Source organism: Castor canadensis, chromosome 2, assembly GCF_047511655.1.
Source record: "Castor canadensis chromosome 2, mCasCan1.hap1v2, whole genome shotgun sequence".
NCBI classification, from domain to species: domain Eukaryota; kingdom Metazoa; phylum Chordata; class Mammalia; order Rodentia; family Castoridae; genus Castor; species Castor canadensis.
Window position 1 is genome coordinate 35,642,453 of NC_133387.1, and position 14,094 is coordinate 35,656,546.

Sequence of the window (14,094 nt, forward strand, 5' to 3'; positions counted from 1 at the left end):
CCTTCATAACTCAAATTATTTAGAAACTTAAGGATTTACTTGTTAGTTTGGGCAAATGGAATTTGTGGAACCACAGATGTCTTGTTTGTACTCAGAGCTCATTTCAAACTTCATGGATCCTGAATGAGATGTGAACTCATCTTGAGTGCATGTGTACACATAAGCAATAGCTGATTTCATAAGCTCCGGAAGCATATTTACTTTCAAATAGAAATGCGATCTTGTTTGGAAAATTGGCCTGAAAACCCATTACTGCAGTGGACTCATTTTCATTTATTTCCCAACAGGTAATGGAGGTTATTTGGCGTATTGCCGATAGTGCTTCTCTGAGCCTGGGTTTTGTCTCATTTACATGCAAATATTTTTATCTTCATTTTAGATAGAAATATAATCATTCTCTATAAGCCTTGTCATGAACCCAGAATTTAATTAATGATGTGTCTGCACAGAATGAAGATAAGCAGAAACAGGAAAAAATTTGTGTATTCACTCGTAACATTACATAGGCTCAAAGCTCTTGACTGTCTTAGTAATTTCATTCATTCATTCATTCATTCAGCTATTCACTAACAAATATGTGTTGAGTCTCACTGTGCTGTTCACACCTGTGAGCAATACAGATACATACATGGGAAAATGTTACTTTGTCACTAAGGTTAAAATCTCATAGAGAGACAGATGCAAACAGAAAGGATCCTTCCTACTATTCTGAAAGTAAGACCTAAGTACATTGAATCTATGTCAGAGGAAGAAAAGATAAGCTTCCCAAGAAGAGAATATCTAACGGAGCCTTGCAAAATATGGAAGGCATGTCAGGCAGGGAATAGCATGCACCAAATCTATTGGTGTAAAAAATGTGGAGTGTTTGGGGGCTAGAAGTAGATCAATACTCCCAGAATGTAAATGGTTATATGGGAAGAGGGATAAAGGTATAAGAACAGGTGGAGAGGAGGGAGTAGAGGCTAGATAGGGGCCTAATCCTGGAAAAACCGTCAAGCAAAACTCTGTAGATTTTATCTAAAGGCAATCATAAGCTACTGCAGAATTTGGGGCTGGAGAGGAAGTAATCATGTTTTACATTAGAAATGTTACTCCAGCAGCTTAGAAATAGATCATAAGGTAAGGCTAACAGTAGGGCAATCAGAAAGTGGAAAATTATGACAAATAGGCAAATGGTGCCATTTGCATTAAAAGAACCATACATGTGAGTGTGGACATAGACATAGGGGAACTGAATTAAAAATCATTCAGGAATAGGGTCAATGAAGGCAGGTATTGGCAAAATGTAAACTTTAAGGGAGAAATCATGAGTCTCTAGTTTGGGCAGCTGGGTAAGGAAAGTGTCACGTTAAAAGATAAGAAATTCAAGAGAGGATTGATGGGGGCAGGGTGTGGGACCACTGCAGAAAACAATGAATTCAGGCTGAGACACTATCACTGTGGGTTATCTAAACTGAGATGATGTTCTATTTCTAAATAGAAATGAACATCTGGGACTTTAGAAGGAGGTTTGACAAAAGCTATAAATCTGGGAGTCAAAGACATTTAGATGATGTGTGATTTTGTGGGCATGAGTGAAAACACACAAGAAAAATCTACTGAAAGGACAAAAGAGGAAGTAAAATGGAATTCTGAAAGACTTCAGGGAAAAAAATAAGAAGATTAAAATTTACCTGAAAGAATAGCAGCTGGAAGATCTTTTTTGGCTGTTGGGAGAAAGGGAGAATTGTTATGTTTTGGGGGTTCTTTGTGTCTATGTATTTTGGTGGTTTTTTTAAGCCCAGGCTGGCCCAGAACTGGCCATGTAGCTCAGTGTGGCCTTGAACTCACTATCTGGAGAAAGGTCTAATGAGAAGTGAAGTCCACATGTGGAAATAGGAGTGGCTGCAGGATGAAGTAGGGAGAGCAAGAAACTTGACTGTGAAGAAAAGATTCAGGAGACAAAGAAGGAGAAGAGGAATATGTTGGAGGAGAGAGAATATGTCAATGAAAAGGGAGATATTGAAGACTTGGAAGAAATACTCATTGACTATGTCAAGCCCTATGCATTTCATTTAACTTTTTTTTTTTTTTAACATAGAAGCACTCAATTTAAAAACCAACAATTTCATGAGGGAAATGGTGGGTGGTTCGACTTGTTTACAATCATCATACTGAGTGCATTCTCACTTTTAACTGGAAGTTTTTGCCTAATGTAAGTAGCATTTTAAAGTTAATGTTAAAGTTGCGCTTTCTTATGAAAACTAGAGTGCTGATTTGCCAGATGCAAGCAGCATTTAAATGGTAGAGTTTCTCTGAGTTGAGAAGGAGGCAAATGTGTTTTTTCTGGAGCTCATAAACTCCTTTTATGTAACACAAGATCCATCATGACCTTGTCAATGCATGACAAACTTGCTTTTGATTGAGGGTTACCCTTTAATGAAGCGTGTTGTTTAATGTGTCTTAATTTAGGAGGCGAGAAGCACCTTCACAAGCCAAAAACTTCTAAGGGAAAAGATTCTCAGGGAACTTCATTTCTCAGACAAGTTGCTGATACTCCAAATATCTCAATACTGGTTTCATCAGCACAGGTGTCAATGGTTCAGGGCCATGGTAGTCTCCACAACTAAGGCCTCTCCTGGGGTCCGACCTGGGTAGTTTCAGGTTCTTGAGGTGACTTTCAGCCAATGCAAATGGCACTAGAAGGAGACGAATAAAGAGAAGCAAACTTAGAATTCTTAAAGACATGGAAGATGTCAGAAGATGTAGCTGAAACATGGGGCAGCGTGAAAGACCAAGCAGAGCCACTCCACAAGCTCTGTTATCAGAAAACTATTGAGCTAAGTAACTTGCCTGGTAATGAATAAATGCAACCACCTATAAGTCACAACTCATAGCTTAGAGGACATAAACAAAATATACACTAGGAAAATATGCCTAAAATTTTAGGTAGCAATGCATTTATTTGCTCAGTTTATGACATACATTATATGGACAACCCAATAAAAACATAGATTTTCATTTTAAGTAAAAGTCTACATGTATTTTTAAATATCCTTTATAAACTTAATATTTCAGTTAACTTGTCTAAATTTCCTGATGCATTATATTAGTCATTTCAAAAATAGTTCACTTTAAATAACGGAATCTGCTCCTAGTTTAATAAGTTTGAGTAAATATTTTCTACTAAAATCCTTTTATATATAAATTATTTATGAGCAATTCAATAAAGATTAGGAGGAATTCCAAATCATAATCTAGTTGATATTATTCTTCACAGTAGGTAAAAAATGATTTATTTTTACTACAAGAAGCAGAAAAGGAAAATATGAATCTAGGTGAAGATATTATGTTTCTTTCTAAGCCTGATTAAATTCAATTAAAAAAAATTGAATTTGAAGATACAAGGAGAATGTGAAAAATTCTTAGATGTTAAGGCTGAGTTCCAAGCAATATAAAAATCACATTTATACTCTAGTTATGTATTTCTGGAGGACAAATAGCATATATTATTTCAGGAGTTGGAAATGCAGAAGTAACTAAAATGGCACCTGAGGTTTCTAAATCCTAGGAAAACTAATCTGAATTATTCACATCTACTTTTCTGAAATCTTGGTCACAAAAACAGAAAAAGATACAAAAGGTCTTTGCTAACTACTTCTGAACATTCTGTGCTCCTGCAATAAATCATATCATTAAGACATTTTTCTTATTCATACTCTAACAGTTTGAGCATGTGGAGAAAATCAGTCTAATTAATGAGAAAACTCAGAAAAATCATAGTAATATTAAGAGTAAAGATGTAGGTTACATGCATCTCTTTCTTCTCATAGATGTATCAGACTGAGAAGATAAAATGGAAAATATTCAATTAGGGCTCTGTGTAGCATTTTAATTCTTATCCAAGGTCACTCACCAATTTACAATGCTAGCATGCCTTGTTTGCTAGATTACCTGAACATATTTCTTCTATGTCAAATAGCCTTTCTATCCTTTCTTACTCAACCCAGAATGTGCCAAATGGATAACTGTGCTTGTTTCATTTTTTCTTAGCATGAACACTTGTTCTTTTATTAAATGTACCTCTCCCTTTACAGCATGTAGCCTTATAGTGTTCCAGATCCATTACTAGAAAAACTCCATTATTGCAGACAAGGATTTCAAGAGCAGTGCATATTAAGTTGATCCGTTACACGATTAACGCACTCTATCTGGTTGAATGCAATAGTTCGGAGTGTTTCTTGGCCTTGTATTGAGAAAAGAGCTGAATGAAAAGAGGGGAGATGGAAGAAGAGCAATGAGGAGAGAGAATAAAAATGCAAACAAGAGAAAGAATAAATGAAGATGAGAGGAAGGTCTATGCTCACAGAGCAATAATGCCCAAACATACCAAAATTGAATTTACAGCATGCATCTCTGCAATGCCTAATTCAGATTGTCGTAGGAGGACCCCAATTCAACTTGTATCAACCCTTCTCCTTGGTCAGTTACCCAAAATAGCTCCTGCAGTTTTGAGATCTTACATATTTCACAACTGAATCAAGTAGGTTAATTTTTTTCATTACACCCAATGTAACTTTTGAAATTTTCTATTACCAGTGAGTTGAAATAATATTGGTAAATGATTTGATTTCTTATGACACCAATTATTGGCAAGACACCTAAACCTCCTTTGAGAAAAAGATTGCTGCCATGTTTCAAAAAAACAAAGAAATTGCATGACTCCAAGGTCACTGCATTAATTTTGGCTTTTCTTAATATGGACAAGTTATATTTGTGTAGCAATACACAGATTGGGTAGTAATTGCCTGTGCATAACCTCAGATGTGCCTCACAGCTAACCCATTTTCCTTATGTGGACATAAGTTCAGAAGTGTATACAACCTCCCTAAGTTCACAAAATTAAATACAAAAGCCTGAAGGTATATTTATTGCTTCCCAACATAATTCTCAGTCCTTTCTTCATCCCAGCAGGGATGACTCCACAAAATGCTGAAGCCAGATAAGCAGATTAGGCTAGCTACCAGTCACAGAAATCCCTGAAGTCACCAGAGCATGTTCTGGTGTAAACAGTGTTTACAAATTGAGACATCATACTCATGATAATTGTATTACTATAAAGATATTAATGCTGCAGCATTGAATATTTTTAAATATGCAATGTTCACATCTGGACATCTTTTCACTTCATGAATTAGTGTCTTCTGATTACTTCATTGTGGTATTTTCCTGCTTTATTGCTCTATTTCTCTTGCAGAGGCTACGGGCAAAATCTTGCTGGTAGAAAGTTTCTCAGACCTCACCTGGACTTACCCTGGCCATCTAGATCTGCTGTACTTTGTTGACAGCTCTGCAGCTCAGAAAATACTCTCCAGGAGCAAGATGGAGAGAAGGGAAGAGAGAAGTGAAGGGCTGAATGTCACAACATGGTGACGTGGACTTCCCTCTCCACAGAGATACCACACTTGTGAAGGAGTGTGGAGAAGTGGGGGTGCAGAAATGTGTGGGAGGTTCTGCGTGGCAGAGCAGGGAGCTGTGACGTGGATCACATTAAGGAGGCCCTTTAGGATTTCTAACACTCTGTACCATGTATTGCTCCTGAGAGCACAGAGCTACAATGACAATGCACATCCCTCTAGGGTTCCTGACTCCTGTCATGATGACAAAAGCACAAACAGCCAAAGGGGCCCATTTGTTTCTTAATATATATCATTTAACTTTTGCTATTTGACTACTGTAAGTAGATCCCATAAAGGAATTTGCAAAGCTGTGAGTGGGAGCTGTGAATACTAGAAACTTAAAAAATCAACTCACATGCTTAACAATTCTATTCTAAACAACCAAGAAGGTGGTTGGAAAAGAACACATAGCTCTGCTTTTAAATTGCCCAATTTTCTATAAACATACAATTTTACTAATAGTGCATGTGGTTGGAAGGTTCTGATAACAATGCCAACAACACTGGGTTTGACTCTGCCTCTAAATGCAGTGCACTTGATGGAGGGGGTGAATTCAGAACTTTTGTAAATGTCACAATGTACCCCCAGCACAATATAATATGATAATTAAAAAAGGAAAAAAAAATAAGTAAATAAATAAATAAGTGCAATGCGTTCATTGGGCACAGGGCTCAGGGAGAAGGAAAAAGACTTCTCTGTGATTAGGAAGCTTCCAGAGCCTTTTCTTCTTCCCAGGAGCCTCTCAGGTAACCCAGTAAGAGAACATTATTCTGCCCACTTTCCTTCTGTGGACACAACATGGGAAATCTTCCCTAAGCTCCCCAAATTTTACCAGGGAGCATACAAAATCTCTAAGCCAGAAAATAAGAACTAATACATGCCAGGGAAAATAAGGTCCACCTGGTAATCAGTACTTTTCTAAAAAAGTTATCAATCAAATATCAGAAAATGTGTGTGCATGTATGTATGAGAGAATTGTATAAAGAAAAAAATTTATAAAGAAGGCTTTGGATTTTGTTAGCACAGAGATTTAATTAAGTCCCATTTTTCTGTTTTGAAAATTCACATTAGTCTAAATCTCTCTTTTATTATTCAATAGCAAAATACATTTGCAACCTTGTTTGATCATTGCAAGTTACTCTGAAGGACAAAAAGGTTACCTGGATTAATTTCAGTTACTTCCTAGCTGCTACAGCCCTTAATTGTAGGAGGGCAGCTCTCCAGGCCTTGCTCCTTTTGCTTTGTGTCACACCCTTCTGAGTCACAATTTCAATTGTGACTAACAAAGATACTAATATTTTCTGTTGCACTAGAGGATCTTCTCACTCCTCTAAATCTGGATTGTTAAATTCAGTATCCTGTTTGTTCAAATTTCAGAGCAAGGTGACATGATCAGGTAGAGAGGTCACGTGTGAAAAGTCTGGAATCAGATAATCTCCAATAAAAACCTGACTTTGCCACTTGGAAGCTGGGTGACCTTGAGAGAGTCGTAGTTAACTTCTTTGGGTCTCTGCTTCTTATCTCAAAAATCAGAGGAATAGAGCCAGATGTGAGTACAAACCTGTAATCCCAACAATCTGGAGGCAAGGCAGAAGGATCAAGTTTGAGACTACATAGTAAGTCTCTTGTCTAAAAATAAAAGAGCAAATAACAATACCTACCTTATGAAGATGTTGTGGGAATTGATTGGTTATCCCTATAAGCCTGGCGTGACCAGGTGAGCCCAATATAATCACAGAGAGGGAGGGGATAGGAACTGTGGGGTTGTCACATTGCTGGCATTAAATGTAGAGACATGGACCAAGGAGCCTTGGCAATGCAGCCTTTAGAAGATAGACCAGAAAGTGGATTCTCCTCTAAAGCCTCCAGTAGAATGAATGCAGCCTGACTGATGCATTTTTTACTCTCGACCTCCAAAACTGTAAGATAATAAATTTTTGTTGTTTATACCACAAAGTTTATGACAACTTGTTGCATAGCAATAGGAAACAAATAGACATTCTCTCATGCTCTATCTGGAATTGCTCACATCTTTGCCCCCATAATCCATCCATTTCTACTATGTTTGCCCTGCTGTATTTATCTGTGTAGCACTTGTTGGCCACTTGATGTAGGTCTAGTTGGTTTTAACTAAAGTTACTAGAATGTAGCCTTTTTTGAGAGAGAAGTCTGTTATACTCAGTTTTGTCCTTTCTGAAAAGTGCTTGGCATATAGTAAGCACTCAAAAATATTTCTGGATCCACATAGAATCTGACAAAATGTAAATTCTCCATGATTGTTGTATGTTGGGAACACATCTTCCAGTGCAAAACTTCCAGAGAACAAGACACAGGCTACACACTGCATCACAAATGCATTCAAAGCTGCAATGGTAGCCTGCAGCCACCGCATCGCAGCAGCCCTGCCACCCACTGGGATGACCACTCCCACCTCCTGCACTGCAGCCACCACTACCTGTGTCACTGCCACCTTGGGACCAGCTGTATGATTAGGCCACACCTTCAGTGAGTAGACATATTCCTCAGTTCTGTGGGTTCTCAGTCACACATTTATGGACTTTCTAAAGAGCTGTGGAGATTACTACCAGGCACAGCACACCCTCTACGCAGACAAGTGAACTGTAGAAATTCGTTCTTACTCGACTAATAAGCCCCATAAGAGTGGATAACCTGGACTCAGAAGGTTGAAATGAGATCTGCAGAGCATTTTACAAAAGTTGGAGTAAACCAATTTTACCATGGATGGAGTAAACCAGTGTACTTCCTTTCTACTGCCTCAGTATTACGGGTTGAGAAGTTGCTACTTCTTCTTAGGAGGTTCACTTCACCCATTGCTCCCAAATTCATATTCAAAGCACTGAGAATTTCAAGTGGAGTATGTTGAAGTAGACTTCAGTTTCTTCAAGTCATTTCTGTATTAAACTTTTTTAATTCTTTCAAAACCTTATTGAGTACTTTTTAACTAAACTGACATGGCTGGAATGAGCCACCCTGCTCCTGTGGAAGTTGCATATGTGAACATGGGACTCTTTATTACACCTAACACAACCCAATCAATGCAACCTTAAACAAATTTATAGAGGAATTTAGAAGTATGGAGTTGCCACAATAGTAAGAGTATGTGAAGCAAACTTATGACACTACTCTTGTGGAGAAAGATGGTATCCATGTTCGTGATTGGTCTTTTGATTGTAGTGCACCACCATCCCACCAGATTGTTGATGACTAGTTAAGTCTTGTGAAAATTAACTTATGTGAAGAACCTGGCTGCAGCATTGGTGTGGTTTGTGTTGCTGTCCTTGGGGAAGGGCTCCAGTACTAGTCGCCCTAACATAAATTGAAGACAAAATGTAAAGATGCAGTACAATTCATTAGTCAAACTGGCATCACTCAAAACTTGCCTTTAAGAGCAAGCAACTTTTGTATTTGGAGATATATCATTCTAAAATACAGCTGTGCTTCAAGGGCTCCAGTGGTCATAGAAACAACAGTTGCATTCAATAAAACTGAATCAGGGGTGCTGTTGCCTTGGAAATAGAACTTGAGATAGTACCTAATTTGTCATATACATTGGCAAAGATGCTGGATTGGTGAAGTCTAATGAAACTGCCATGGGAGTACTGAAAAGCAATTTTACTAGCCCACAAGCTTGACGGAATTGCTGTACAGGTTATGATCAACTTATGTGGGCATAGCAAAACATGGTCTTCATTCAACTTTCTGAGCTCATTATGTCTTGGATGGGGTGCCCTTCTGCTGTGTTCTCACTGGATTACTGCATCTCTCGGTTTACAAAGCCCTCTGTTTTACCTGCATTGACCAACTATGTTAGTCAGGTTCCTTGTCACTGACATATGGATTTTTTTCTTCTTTGTCTTTTTTTTTTTTCTGGTGCTAGGGCTTGAACTCAGGGCCTCAAACTTGCTAGGCATGCATTCTACCACTTGAGCCATGCCTATAGCCTATTTGTCTTTTTTTTTTCTTACTGCTTCAAGTTTTGCAAGATTAATGCTCATTAACCATTTCATTTGCTCTATTGTTACTACAGTCACAGGAAGGGCTGACAATTCCAATAAACAGGGCTCTTTATTCCTGGAATTTGCTGACACAAATGTCAGCAGTATGCTGTGGAGAGTGGACTTATGAGATTAAAGACATCCAGTTCTGGCCTTCCATTTTGATTTACTAATCCATTCATTGGTCTATTGATTCATTAATAGTAGTTAAGCATTTGCTACATGCTGGGCCCAGGGGATAGAGAATAGGAGATGCCATCCCTGCCCTAATGAATGAGACAGCCAGAAAGAAACACTGACAACTAATGACAAGCATGTCAAGCCTACAAAGTAGAACACCAAGATTCTAAATGAACACATAACTATTCAGTATTTAGCAGTTACTTAATGAGTAGCTACTATATATGCAAAATATTTTTTAAGTTCTGGTGATCCAACAGTAAATAAGACTAACAATGACTCTGATTTTGCAGAATTTACAATCTATTGGGAGAAAGAGAAACAAGAAATAAACAGATAGTGTTGGAATGATAAATGCTATGGGAAAAGATAAAAAAGAAGGATGAAGGAAACAGTGAGTAGGTAGTAATAGAAAGCCACTCTCTGGAGATTACATCTCAGTTGGCCTTTTAATTACAGAACTAACTTCATCTTATTAGCTTTCTTGGAAAGCAGCCTTAGGAACACCCAAATTTTCAGGATAGTTAGCAATGCCAGTGTCATCATCAGTTTAGAAAGGTCTTTGGTTGAGTCTGAAATGCTATTCATGTTTCTTTCCATTAATACTTTCTAAGAGCATGCTGAATCCTTTCATACTCATGCAATAAGTATAGCAATTCGACTTCTACAAAGAGCAATAGATAAGTTGGTAAAATTCAATAGCTAAGTATAAAAGTTAATTTTGAGAAAAAATTAAGAGTTAAATCTGGGTATACTGGGTTCCTAAATGAGATATAATATGTTAATCTGTGAGTGGCCTTCTAGCCTAGACAAATTTCTTTCATGCCCATTTGAGGATGATACTATGTATGTGGAATCATTGAAAAAGAGTGCTAAGATGAATAAGCAGTGGGTTTGGGAGTACACATAGATGATATAATAGATACCTATTTTGTACCTGCTGCATACCTGGCTACAGGTGAGACTACAGAAACTGGAACCAGGAGACATTTTCTGTTACTTTTCTCAACCTGGAATGCATTTTACACCTTTTGCTCAGGCTAGTATTTTTATGTTCCCAAATCCAAGATAAATACCATATCTTACATATGTCCTTCTTTGAGCAATGCCTCCCCAACCAAAGTAAGATTAATTACTTTCTGTTGTGTGCCATATTCTACACTTCCACATACTTGTAGTTTTGCTCTTAATTATTAATTATTACTGTATGATTATGCATCTCCTTGAGAAGAGCTGCTGTGTTTTATTGATCTCTGTATTCCCCAGGCCCGACCCAGCTTTTACTTATCACTGATAATAAGAATTACCAGGAGGTGCTTGCTAATATCTGGATTATCTGAACTCTCTCTGAAGTCTTGATTTCATAGTTCTGGAGGATGGCCTACAAATCTGTTGTTCCAACAAGCATTCCAGTTGATTTTTATAAGTCAAAATTGGGAAACACAGGCATATAATAGCGTTAAAGAAATATAATAGAGAAAATTAGAAAGGTACAGATGATGATACTCTGGTTTCTCTTCATACCACATAAATCTTTCACCTTTTACTAAACATTTCTATGCAGAGAAACAGATATGAGTCATTAACCAAGTGTTTGAGACCTTCTGTCCTGGGAGGCTATCCCTCAAAGTTGGAAAGTAGATGCTGGGTGGTCTGACTCAGCTCAGTTTCTATCTGACTCTCTGATGTGGGCAGTTTGCTGACAATCCTTCCAATATGATTTTTCTCCAGAAATTCAGAAACAAGCTGGGCACTGAACAAGCTACAAATGAACAGAATAACTTTCTAATCTCTTTCAGATTAGTTATCCAATGACTATAGTATGTAAAAATTATATTGCTCCTAATTTTTATAACATAGGAAAAGATAAATATGATGAATTATTCCACCCCTTGGACATGAATGAGACAAATTAAGAAATAAACAAACTGGCAGTTGCTACTGATAATGGTTTTTTTTATCAACTTTGTTTATATATTAAGCAATGCTTTTCAACTGGTTGATTTTGCCTCCCAGGGAAGGCAATGTCTAGATACATTTGGTTGTCACATCCAGAGAGTAGAAGTCAGAGATGCTGCTCAAAATACTATAATACAAAGGATAGCCCTCCTCTACAAAGAGTACTGTCCCCAAATGTCAGCATTATTGAGGCTAAGAAACTGTACATTAGATTCAATCTGAAAGCTTTAAAAAAAAAATCCTGATACTCAGGCCACTCTGCAGACCAATTGCCTCAGAGTGTCTGAACATGGGAGCTGGTCATCAGCATTCTAAGAACTCTCACAGTGACATCAATGTGCAACCAGGACTGAGAACCACTGAAGCCACATATAGAATGCTAGAAGCAGAAGTGGCTCTGAGGTTTACTACTATTATCTGGGAAATTGGGCACATGTAACTCCCAGTTTCTGTTTCTTCACCTGTTAAATAAGAATAACACCTACATCAGATAGTTATTATAAGGATTAAAGGGATAATGCATGTGGCGATGCTTTGTAACTATGTATACAAAAGCAAGGTATCATTAGTACTCCCTGTTTGGGCACCAATCCAAGTGGCAGAACTGGGTAGGTAACTTGTGCAACACCACAAATATGTTCCTGCTTGCAAATTTGTCCTTGTATTTTTGCCTAGAATATGATCTACATGTGGCAAAGAAGTGAGAAAATTCATATGTTGAGGTACATTTTTCAATGTAATGAACCATCTTCTCCCACTTTTTCTACTCGCTTTGTTGTTTAATATGTTTGAATGTATGTAGTGTTTTAGTAAGGCAATTCCTATGTTTTTTTAAAATAAGCTGGTCCTGCAGTCCACCAGTGACCTACAGGTCATACACACCTGGCCCAGGGTCACCACTGATCTTGTATAGTTAAGATTGGGTCTAACAGTAGGAAAGGCTATAGAATTAGAGAGCTCCCCACCTGCTTAAGGAGGGTGAAGTTTACAACGTTGTTTTGCAGCATGAGCTCAGATTGATGGGTTAAGGCTAAGCATCCTTTAGCTTCATATTATTTCAGAGTGTAGCCAATGGGACAGCAATTTCCACATCAATGGGGTGATTGGTAGAAATGCAGACACTTGGGGCCCACCAGATGTATTGAACCAAGATTTTAATAATTTAATAAGTTCTCCAAGTGATTTGTGGGCATACTAAGTTTACAGAGGTGTGCTCAAACAAATTCTACATAGAAAATTAGATGGTTCTCCCAAACATCAAGCCTGCAGTAGGCTCTCTGTGAATGTCTATTATGTCCCTTGGGTGGGGGAGGGGTGGACTACTGCCAGCCGCATATTTCAGAATGCTTTCAATTTATTAATTTTCATATCCTTTGACGCCTCTTGGATTTTAGCTGCCATTCTAGATTATTAGGTAGTGATCTTAGAGTTCTCAGACTAGGTTTAGCCAGAAGATAATCACTATTTATTTTTTACATCAAACCACTTAGAGCATGTTATTTCTTTGTTTTCATTATCCTGAAAAAACAATTTATCTGGTAATAAAAGGGTTAATTCATGAGCTGCAAAACTGGTTTCTTTTGTGCTGGGAGCTCATCCTTCTTGCTGAGAAAGGCAGTAAATCTGTATGTAAAGACCTCTCTGACTGATGTGACAAAACTTCAAAAGGTGCTTGGTTCATCTCCCAATGTAAGTGCTACTCCTAAGAAACAGACTGAGGGAGCAAGCGCAGGTGTGGAGTTCTGTGATGGCCACCCATCCTTTCATCTCTTCCTCTGGCCCGCTTGAATGTTAATGTGAAATGAGCCACAACTACAGTCCTACACCTTCTGACTTCAGATTCTCAGTACCCTTTTAAGGACATGATTCTATCTGTGGGGTAGTTTGTTCTAAAAGGAGACTGGTTAATATTAAAGAGGAAGCTTGTATTGTAGTACATTTAAGCTACCTTTTGTTCCTCTATTTCAGTGTGAGCTAACCAGACTGGAAGATGCGATTTCACATCCTATGCATGGTATAGGTTCTAAATCCATGTCACTGTGTTATGATGAAATTGGCGTGAGAAATCCCTCAGGATTCAAACTTTTTGTGTTTATTTTTGCTTTTCTGCTATGGTCTCCCCTTCCTGGAGTAGAGGTCAGCAAAAATTTTCTAAGAAGAGCCAGAGAATAAACACTTTAAGCAATGCAGACCATATAATCTCTTTTTCAATTAACCAAATCAGCTGTTGTGGAACAAAAACAGCCATTGACAGTATATAAATATTAATAAGTACTCTGATAAAAGTTTATTTACAAAACAGCTGGCAGCTGGGTTTACCCTGCAAGGTGTAATTTGACATTGTCTGACCTATGGCTTTGGAAGCTAGTCTTCTTTAGAGTGGAGAAGGGCCATGAAGTAAACTAAGGTTGGAGCTTATATAGTTTAATTTACATAATAAGCATGTATACAAAAGTCAAGTTTACTTTTATCTTTTTTTGGTGGTACTAGGGCTTGAACTC

The 14,094-nt window shown here is 37.8% G+C and overlaps 1 non-coding gene and 1 pseudogene across 1 annotated transcript; both read left to right on the forward strand.

Moving 5' to 3' along the window:
• The first annotated feature begins 8,410 nt into the window (after positions 1-8,410).
• On the forward strand, positions 8,411-8,942 carry LOC109688749 (protein tyrosine phosphatase type IVA 1-like; annotated as a pseudogene).
• A 2,194-nt stretch (positions 8,943-11,136) lies between these two features.
• Positions 11,137-11,253, forward strand: LOC141420965 (U5 spliceosomal RNA). Its single transcript, XR_012445675.1, has one exon. It is a non-coding gene; the product is annotated as a U5 spliceosomal RNA (small nuclear RNA).
• Positions 11,254-14,094: the final 2,841 nt, after the last annotated feature.